Source organism: Diaphorina citri, unplaced genomic scaffold (genome assembly GCF_000475195.1).
Source record: "Diaphorina citri unplaced genomic scaffold, Diaci psyllid genome assembly version 1.1 scaffold111, whole genome shotgun sequence".
NCBI classification, from domain to species: Eukaryota; Metazoa; Arthropoda; class Insecta; order Hemiptera; family Psyllidae; genus Diaphorina; species Diaphorina citri.
Window position 1 is genome coordinate 196,081 of NW_007377548.1, and position 10,828 is coordinate 206,908.

The window sequence follows — 10,828 nt, forward strand, 5'->3', positions numbered from 1 at the left end:
GGTATATTAGATAGGAACATACCTACCTACCTACATGATTATAAATATGTATGATATGTAGAAATAGGAACCAGGAGCTAACGTACGTAAATACCTACTTTTAGAATAGCCATACATATCTACCTATAAGGAGCACCTATGTTATAGTAAGCGTAGGTACCTATATCAATACCTACGTCAGTAATTTATTGTTCTTTTAAATAACTTTTACGCACATACCTACCGGCGAACAAAGTACAGCGAATGTGTGATTGTGTTTATGTAGTTCCCGTCTGTCCTTACCAATCCTCCAGTATTACCGCTAGGGCTCAGAGCACCAATATTGTTCCAAGTGTCGTTTGGAAGTGTTTGTATCTCCAATTCTTCACCAATGGATGTTCTAAATTTCACCAATACCTATTGCTCTATTTTTATTCAGAAATATGATTCTGTATTCCTGTCATCTCCACCAATAATATTGTTCTCTGTATCTTTAGGTGTTTTTGACATCTCCACCAATAATAATATATTGTTCCATGTTGTATCGTTAGATGGTCTTGACATCTGCACCAATAAAATAATGTTGTTCTAACATTTGGTAATTTTGACATCTCCACTAATCTGATGTGTTCTTGACATCTCCACCAATATCAATGGCTCTGAATCTAATTCCGTACTTTTGGCACCTCCACCAATACCTAGTGCTTATACATGAATAATTTAGCTCATGATAGACAATCCCATTTCTACTGATGTGTCCTCATTTCATCAGGAGTATCTATGTATGTATATTTTGAACGACAATCCCATTTCTACTGATGTCTCCTCATTTCATCAGGAGTATCTATGTATGTATATTTTGAACAATAAAATTACGTACGAGTACCTATGTAATTCGCAAGTCGTAAAGATTTTGCTGAAAATCTTAATAATATACTTGAACTTTGTACTGGAGGATTCCGAGGTAAAGAAACATGTGCTATCCCGAGACTCAACTTTGGGAGCTAAGGGAGCTCTAAATTATAGTTACCCCGTATTACACCTCCCCTGGCGGTGACATTTGACATGTGTGATACTCTGTTGGGTTTTCCTTTCTCATTATACCTCCAAATGAAGATATACCGCGTGACAGTTTGGTGCTAATATAAATCAGCTAGTCCCCGTTTCGTCCCCTCCTATCTCCCATTTCGTTTCTTTCTAGTCCCCATTCCGTCTCCTCCTTGGTTCTCATTCCGTCTCCTCTTAGTTCTCACTTCATCCCCTCCTAGTCCCCATTCCGTCCCCTCTTAGTCCCCATTCCATCCCCTCCTAGTACCCATTCCGTCCCCTTCTAGTCCCCCTTTTGTACCCGTGTTGCGGTTCATTACAGACGGAAGCTGTCCTATTCCAGCAGAAAAACAAGGTATATTCTATTCTATTCTAATACCCTTCATACTTCATATTCTTCCATACTTAGGTACTCTTCATTCTTCATACTCTTCCACCCTCCATATTCAATACATAGTTCTCTTCATATTCCATTGATAAAGAGAGGTCCAGAATCGTATGTGGAGATTGCGAAGTCTCCTTCTATTTTTCTTTCTCCCTACCTCTTCCTTCCTCTCATCTTGTCTACGCTTACTGTCATTATCTCATTCATATGGGTGGGAAAATGGAGGGGAGGATAATGGTAGATGGGAATATGATGGGGGAGGATTGAGGAATATGGGTTGGTAGGAATACGATGGGTAGGAAAATGGTGGGGGGGGAGATGGTTGGGTAGTTGGGTATGAAATTTACTTCTGTTGGAAATGCACTCCCGGGTCCTATTATACGGTAATTACCAAGTTTCTCATATCATGATGTTGAAATCCAGGTGAAGAATTAAAACTGAGATTAAAGGCTCAACATAATAAGTGTTACTATCTCTAAGGGCCACTGTGTAAAGCAGTGTCCACGCATAGTGGACAACCGTCGATCGACGAGGTGAATCTTTGTGTCGAGGCAGTGTGGACGGTTTTAGTCGGCATCAATCGACCGTCAATGGATCCCTCGACGGCCGTCGACCATGTGTGAAGTGTGGACACAGCTTAACATATTCACAGATATGCTTCAAGCTCGTGACCTTAAATCCTAGTCAGTGTTAATCGTAGGCACTTAAAATACTTAGATACTTTTTTTTTCTTTTAGTTTTTTTCCCTCAAGAATGCTGAAATTCGAAAGCTTTATTTTGACGTTGTGTGTTGAACAACATTAAATAGGGTAAGTGTACCATTTATTCGCCCACCTAAAAAACGTACCATTTATTGGCCCACCTGTACCATACGCCACATAAGTCTGACGAGAACGAGAGAAACTTTCAGGGTTAATGGTTATGTCAACTAACGCTGTAAAATGTCAACTAATGCAGAGACAAATGGTGATCGTTGCTTTTGGCTTCGTGAGGTCTGGTCGTGTAGTAAGTTTTCTCAGTCAAAAAGGTGTTTTATTTATGAAAATGGTGGATAAAACAATAAAAGGATGGTTTTAAGCATTCCTTTCTTTCTAACCTTTATATTCTAGCCCACCATTAAGGCATAAGCATAAAATTCTTGAGGTATTGATCCAAAGTGTGAAGTATTGCGACCTTTTTATCGCGTAGCTACAAGACAAAGTCTCAACTTGAGAGGCATTTTATTGGATGAAAATGGTGGATAAAATGGTAAATGGATGGTTTTAAGCATTCTTCTTTCTAACCTTTATATATCCTAGCCCACCATTACAGCATAAGCAAAAAATTCTTGAGGTATTGATCCAAAGTGTGAAGTATTGCGACCTTTTTATCGCGTAGCTACAAGACAAAGTCTCAACTTGAGAGGCATGAAAATATAAAAACTAAAGTCTATTGTTATGGCTTCCTTGTTTTATTAATGCGACTATAAATGGCACTAAAACAAAAGCCTCTTCACCCTGCACGAGGAAAAAAATCACTAAAGTTGCAGCAAAAATATTCAACTTACAGAGAGCGAAATGCACAGTCTATTGTTATGTTATGGCTTCCTTGTTTTATTAATACGCCTATAAATGGCATACTAAAACAAAAGCCTCTTCACCCTGCACGAGGAAAAAAATCACTAAAGTTGCAGCAAAAATATTCAACTTACAGAGAGCGAAATGCATCATAACTTTGACAAAAGCTCGTAAAACGTTCACTAGGCCATAAATATTAACTTTTGTTCCTACCAGTACAATGGGTAAGAGTTTTAAAAAGCCATTAGATATGTAAAACCGAGATGCTGAAAGCTGATACTTAAGGCTTTTCTGGTCTTGTGATGTCAATGTCAGCAATGTTTGCAAAAAGTTGGAGCGCAAAGTGTACGGACGAGCTACCGAAGTTAGATATTAGAATACATGGACACGTAGAACAAGTTGTGTTTGTGAAGGAAATTATTTTGTTGGAAAAGTTTTATAATTACTCTTCTGCTCTGATAACTTTAATTACGTATAGGTAGGTTATACTTAAACATCTCCAGATTGTGTCTTTGGGACCTCGCAATTCCAAAATTAGGGGGGCAGTAGAACTTGAATTTCCAATACATGGCAGCTTTAATTTTTTTTCTCTTATCTGAAAAGGCTCTATTTCGCCATTCTATTTTCTCTCTCAAACCAGACTTATTTGGAACTTTCTTTTTCACAAATTCTGACTCCTTTCTCCTTTCCACTTTCCTTTTCTCCCTTTTTTCTTAACTTTGTTTTCCTAAACAATATTTTCTGTGTAATCTAAATGACCCCTACTGACTTCTTTATTTTCTATTTGTTTAAATTTATGTTCCATTCAGTCTTCTTTTTCTTCTTTTCCTCCAGACATTTCGACTTCCCTTCTCTGTTTCTCTCGTAGACTCAGACGGTTTCGATCCGTCTCTCTCTCTCTCTCTCTCTCTCTCTCTCTTCGGACACCCTGAGCCTCATTGGAGCTGAGGGTTTATACACAATCTGGGCCCATTTTCTATACTCCTTAGCAACAGGATTCATTCAGGTTTGAATGATAAAGCTAATGATTGCTCTTGGCAATAATTTCGACCTTCTTGTTGGCAATTTCTTGTATTTGTGTACTTTGGCTTCTCCTAGTTTTCTTGGAGGGTAACGCGTCTATTCGCCTGGGGTGGATTTTATCCTAAATATAGATAAAGCTCGTTTTCGGAAGGGCTGGCTTTCTCCTATCTTGTCTCCCTTCTCTCTTCGCTTTCGGGACGATAAGATTACAATTCCCTCTATCAAACCTCTTAAAAAAAGTCTAAATAAATAATTTGGATGAATGGCAGAGTGTTTGGAGCATATGCAAGGTGGAGCAATAGGGCTCTCCTGGTGATAAATTATCGGAGGACAATTACGTATTTCTGTCAGCCATTTATTGTTGGCATACAATAATCGTACCTTGGTATACAATAAACGAACCACTAAACATACTTCAACAATAGGCCATCATCCTGCTATATCTAAAGGAAAATAAGGATACACAACCTCTTCCTTTCTATCATAGTAGACGTGGTTTTAAGTACATAATATATTTTTTTGAAGATACAAAAGAGAGCGAGAGAGAGAGACAGAGAGAGGAGGTGGAAATCCTGGGAAATACAAGAATGACGTCACATTTGCATCGATCTGTCCCGGGCTCTCTCTTTCTCCCTCTCTTACTCTCCCTTTGTCCCTCTCTCAGTCTCCCTTTCTCTCTCTCTTTTTCTCCCTTCCTCCCTCTCTTATTCCCCTCACTCAGTCCCTTATTCTCTCCCTTTTTCCCCTCCCCGTTTTCTCATTCATTCCCCCATTCCCTCTCACTCGCATTTTTATTTATATTTTTTTATCCCTTTTATTTTCTCACTGTTTTCTTTCGTGTTGAGTATTACCTCCTTGTCTATTAGTCCCGTATTTTTCCTTTTTACCGGGACACTTCATTATAACTGATGCTGTTCTATGTGTACTCGCTATGGCTGAGGCTTTGTCGCTATTCCTATTTCTGAGGCTTTTGTCGCTCTATTATAATATGCACTTTGCATATTATAAAGGAGAATGGAAAAGAGGGTGAAATAATGATGTATGTAATTTACCCTGCCTGGAATACTCGAGGCGAGAGGTAATCTGGTGACCTTTACATATATTAGAGGACCAAGAGCCCCTATTATAATAGGAATCCAGCTATATCTGTAGGTACAATCATCGTCTATGGTACAAGAAGTTTTAGAAAGCTCTATTCTGTTCTTATTACACCTTATTACTGACGAAAAGACATTAGCAGTTACAGTTTCCTCTATCAATGGAATACTCGAGGCGAGAGGTAATCTGGTGAGGTTTAAGTATTAGAGGACTAAGAGCCCCTAAGAAGTCAGCTATCTACTTACTCTACATGGTACTATGGTGTCTTGTACAAGAAGTTTTAGAAAGCTCTATTCTGTTCTTATTACACCTTATTACTGACGAAAAGACATTAGCAGTTACAGTTTCCTCTATCAAACATCTTTGAAAAGAAAATTAAATTTGTAAAGATGCTAATCATAATAAAGCACCTTATTGCCGTTATTAATTTTTATTTTTTCGTCAGGAATAACAACTGAAACAAATCGCGCGTATTTTTAAATCTCCCCATTTATTATTATTTATGTTATGTTTATTTCCATAATGGCATGTTTCATATTGCAGTTCTCATTAATTTGCACTTTTTTCTTACGTTCTTTTTATCCGCTTCTTCCTCCTCCTTCTTCTTTCTCCATTTCTTCTTTCCTCACTTACCCTTTCTCTTCATTATTTTCCGCATATTTCTGGTCTGTCCTCATTATTGCATTCGTTAGCGCCTTTCTTAGGTTTGCCGAAAGCTTTCTTTTATATTCGCGAACGAGATTTTGATGTGAATACACGGTAGTTGCACTGTGTCTATCGAACCGAAGTATCCGGTGTGCAATCTTGGTGTGGTAGTGGTACCATACTCGGCCACGGAGGTAGCTTCGTGAGGCCATTACTATTACAGTCGAACCTGGATAAACGAGAAACCTGGATAAACAAGAAATTTTCAAATCCCCTTCATTTTCGGGCCAAAAACCTGGTTGAGAAAACATAACATATGTATGCGCCTACATAATGATTACTTATGTAGGTAAACATATTGCCTAGTTGCCTAGCCTAGACAGCCTACCTAATAAGATTACCCTCATGTACAAATACATACATGAGTAGCAATTCAAAAAGCTTCCACATCTTTATGCCTACTTAGTTCTTACTTAGTAGGTATTTACCTAGGTATCTATACACCTAAGCTATAATTCCCACTTACTCCAAGCACACCTAGTTAGACAGTTCTTAGATTACTTAGTAATGTAGTAAGTACTTATGTTCGCACTCAACCTTCGCTATTGATATAGCGTGAGGAAATTTGGGCTAGTCATCTCCCTGTTTATAGTCCCCTAAGTAGTCGATGATCTACTCTCTGTTTATAGTCCCTCAGCCAGACAGGCCTAGGCAATTCACAAATAAATAAAACGAAGTTGCATACTCTTTTTTTCCTGTGAACTTTTTCCTACGGGTTTAGTGAGAGGTGCTATTTCTTACCTACTTTCTTGTACCTTACTCGTATGTTGAATACTCAATTGCCTACGGGTAAATCAGCTTTATTAGGTACTAACTTACTATTGTCACCTACACCTACTGATACCACCGAGGCAGGTCTACACCACCGTAAGTACGTAGACATTTCAATGACGATGTAAATTACAATTTTACATATAACTGAAATGCTCTCAAGGAGGGTTGAAATTTCGACATTTTGGATTTTATCGACTCGAACTACCTTGGCAATCTCGTAAACTTGTTTTTCGACCTTGGAATTTTTTCCGCCCTCTGGAAAGTCAAAAAGTAACCGAAAAAACATAAAATATCGAAACAAACTCAGGAAGAGTGGAGCCATAAATTTTGCCGTTAGTTTTCTTTCGGGGAAACTCACATAACAAGGAAAATGTTGGCTTTTCTGTGAAAGTAGGCGGAACGAAATGAGAAATGGTGGCACAAAATAATATTCGCAGAAACTCTCTCCTCTTCTAAAGTAGATACCTATTGTACCAATATATCTCCATATACGTAAGCAGGCTCGCCCGTATCCAGGATTTGAGCAAGGGGGTCCAAGAATCCGATAGGTAAAGCATTTTGGCGCTAGATTTCGTACTGTAATAGATTACATCGAATATCTCAGCAGGAATAATCTGATGTCACAAGGTAGGTAGGTAGCCCTACTACCCGAATTTCCTTCCCTAATGCTGAAAGCAGCTATATTCTATTTTGTGAGATAGGTACCTACTTAACTGAAAAACAAACTCAAGTACCTAACACAGATACAGTGTGCAAACAAACGTAAAGTACACATACATACAGGGTGACAAAGAAATACGAGAGTCGTGTGAGAATTGCAAGTAGGGGCGAAATTAATCCTAAACAGAGAAGGTTCGTTCTCGGAACGACTGGCTTTCTCCCATCCTGGCCCTCTTCTCTCTTCGACCAGCCTAGTGAGCTGGGAAGGTAGCGCGCTTGCCTTGTAAGCGCTAGATCGGGGGATCGATTCCCACCTGTGGCGGACTTTATCCTGAACAGATAATGTTCGTTCTCAGAAAGGCTAGCTTCCTCCTATCTTCTATCTTGTCTTCCTTCTCTCTTCGATTTCGGAACGATAAGATCTAAGTAAGTAGAGTTCAGTTCCCTCTATCAAAGATAAAAAAAAAAAAACAGAAATCTCAGAGGCAAAAAGAATTGCTCGTTATATTTTTCTCAATCACCCTGTATTATCACTCCTCGCATAACGTAATTATAATGTACTTGATGTCGGTTTTAGCACAGGATTTGAAAAATTCAATTCCACAAGACTGGAGGAAGAAGTAGAAGGGAGAGACAGAAAAAAGGGGAGAGAGAGGGAGATAGAGGGAGGGAGAGGAAAGGAGGGAGAGGGAGGGGGGAGAGAGAACGAAAATGGAGTGAAAGAGAAAAGACAGAAGGGAGGTATGGTATGAGGAATGAAGAGGAGATGCGAAACGAGTCAAAGAAACAAGTGGGTGAGGAAAGAAGAGGGAGAGAAATGAGGTTGGGATGGAATCTAGAATGGAAGAGAAGTGAGTAGGGCACAGAAAAGGGGGTGAAAGGAAAGCAAAGGAGCAGGAAAGGAATTGGGGGTGGGATGGAACCTAGCCTAGAATAGGAGTGGGTAGGACACAGGAAGGGAAGTGGAGAGAAATAGGCACGAGTGGAAATTAGTGGAGAGAGGAAGCCGTAGATAGTACAAAGTACAGTTTGTTTTCGTTGACAACCAGCACAGGCATTTGTTATCGGGAACAAAAACAAAGTAGATCTTTCTTTTCCCATTTATCATCGTAAAGTTTATCATTATTATTTTGGGGGATAAAAAAAAAAAAAAAAAAATTGAGATTACAATATTTTATTTTCGGGGAAAAACAAAATAATCGAGGCGCCTTGAACTTTTTTTTTGCGTCGCGCGTCGCAGCAATAACTTTTCTTTACGTTTACGGGATAGGTAGGTAGGTAGTTTTTTTTCTTCTTCTCTTCTTCTTCTTCACCGTAGCACCAAAAAATATAGTTCCATAGGAGCTCTTAAGTGTCAGCCAGGTCTATGTTCATTGAAAAACTAGTTATCTAACTTGTAAACTACCTACTTTGTTATAAACATTGTCTAGCCAAGTAGCCACTCTTTTCCCCTTTTCTGGAACTTCTGGACAAACAATGAGAAACATAGCTACATTTTATAGCTTTCTACATAATATACTAGTAACAAAATCCCCTCCCACACATACATGTTAGTAAGGACCTTTTATTTTCCCCTTCTCCTCCTGTTAATCCCTTCTCCTCCCCCTCCTTCCCTTCTCCTCCCCCGCCTTCCCTTCTCCTCCCCCGCCTTCCCCTTCAGGAGACTTTAATGTATTTGTTTTTCCGAAGAGGAAAAACACCCATAAAACTTTCAGTTAAACTTTGCCACTGTTTTTTTTTCCTCCCTTAAATGTTTTTATCAATTTTTATCTGTTAACTCTCCCTTTCCTTTCTCCCGCTCTTTCCTTCTCTCTCTCTTTCTCCTCTCGTCTTCTCCTTTTCCTTTCTCTCTCCCTACCCCTTTAATTTCTTCCTCTTTCTCTCTCCCTTTCCTTTCCCTCTCGCCCTCCTCTGACTTTCCCTTTTCTTTCTCTCTCTCGTCCTCTCCTTTTCCCTTCTCTCTTGTCCTCCTCTGACTCTATCTCCCTTTACTTTCTAGTTTCTCTCTCTCTCTCTCTCCCTCGTCCTGTCTTCGTCTACCTCTATGTATATCCAAGTCTCAGATGTTCCTCGCAATTTAAATTAAAACGAGAATTACCTATATTTAGGGTATCTATCTTTGTGCTTTGTTGTTGCTTAAAGCACAGACTTTAAGCTTAAGCACTTCTGAAGGGAATGTGGTTGTCTGAATTGGAGTAGAAGTAACCCTATTCTCTCTGTTTTCATTCTTCTTTTTAATTTCGTCTTCCTCTCCTTCTTCTTATAATTATTTTTCTTCTTCTTCTTCTTCTTCTTCTTCTTCTTCTTCTTCTTCTTCTTCTTCTTCGTTCCTCTTTCTTCTTCTTCTTCTAATTCGTTTTCCTCTTTTTTTCTTCTTCCTCTTTTTCTTCGTAATCCTCTTCTAATTTAAATGACTTCTTCGTCTCCTTCTGTTTTTAATGGCTTCTCTTTTTTTTCTTCCTCTTTTTCTTCGTAATCCTCTTCTAATTTAAATGACTTCTTCGTCTCCTTCTGTTTTTAATGGCTTCTCTTATAGCTATCTCTCGCCACTTTTTGCTTTCCCTGCAAAAACTTGCTCTCCTCTCGAGTGCCAATATTTCAACAAGTGGTACACTTCTGATGTACCGGTAATACCGGTATCAATGGGAGAGGGGTATTATATTTCGTATGTTTCTAGTTTCTACTCGTTAATCTGACGAGAAGTATTCAATAAATAGTGTTCCAAATTACTAGATTCCTGGATGCTGTGCGATTTCCGCCCGGGGCAAACTTTATGCTAAACAGATAAGGGTTGATCTCGGAACGGCTGGCTTGCTGATCAATTGGTATTCTTGGTAGAGGGGTATTATATTTCGTATGTTTCTATATAGTTTCTACTCGTTTATCTAACGAAAAGTATTCAATAAATAGTAGGTATTCCAAATTCCTAGATGCTGTTCGATTTCCTCCCGGGGCGAACTTTATGCTAAACAGATCTCGGAACGGCTGGCTTTCTCCTATCCTGTCTTCCTTCTCTCTTCGATTTCGAGAAGATCTCCTTGATACAGCTAACAGCTCTCTCTACCATAAATAATAATAATAAAATAACAGACAATATTCTTTCAGCTGATGTGCTAATGACCATCATGTTCTTTCGATTTCAGGAATGCCCGGAAGGCGTGGTACATGAAGATGCCTTCAAAGATATTTATGCCAAGTTCTTCCCTCACGGTAGTAAGTATATCTCTGGCTTTACGTTATACCTAGTCTACCTACCAAGTATTGCCCACAGGGTAAGCCTCTTTCAGGGTTATTATGCTCACATAGATCCATTTTTTTTTCCAAGCTTAAAATCCTTGGTCATTATTACGTACTTATGGGAAATATGCTTATAAATTAGTGGGCAATTACGTACTTAATGCACTTAAAAAGCTAGCCCTTACTTGCATATTACCTTCCCTTTATCTCTCTTAAAAAATATTATCTTCAGCTACGATTATTTGAATACGTAGGTATAGCCAAGTCCACTGATGTCCACTAAATGAGAACTTTTTAGAAGTCTCTAAGCTGTATAATGGGTCCCCCAAATCCTGCTGTAAAACGTTACGCTATAAAACCTCTA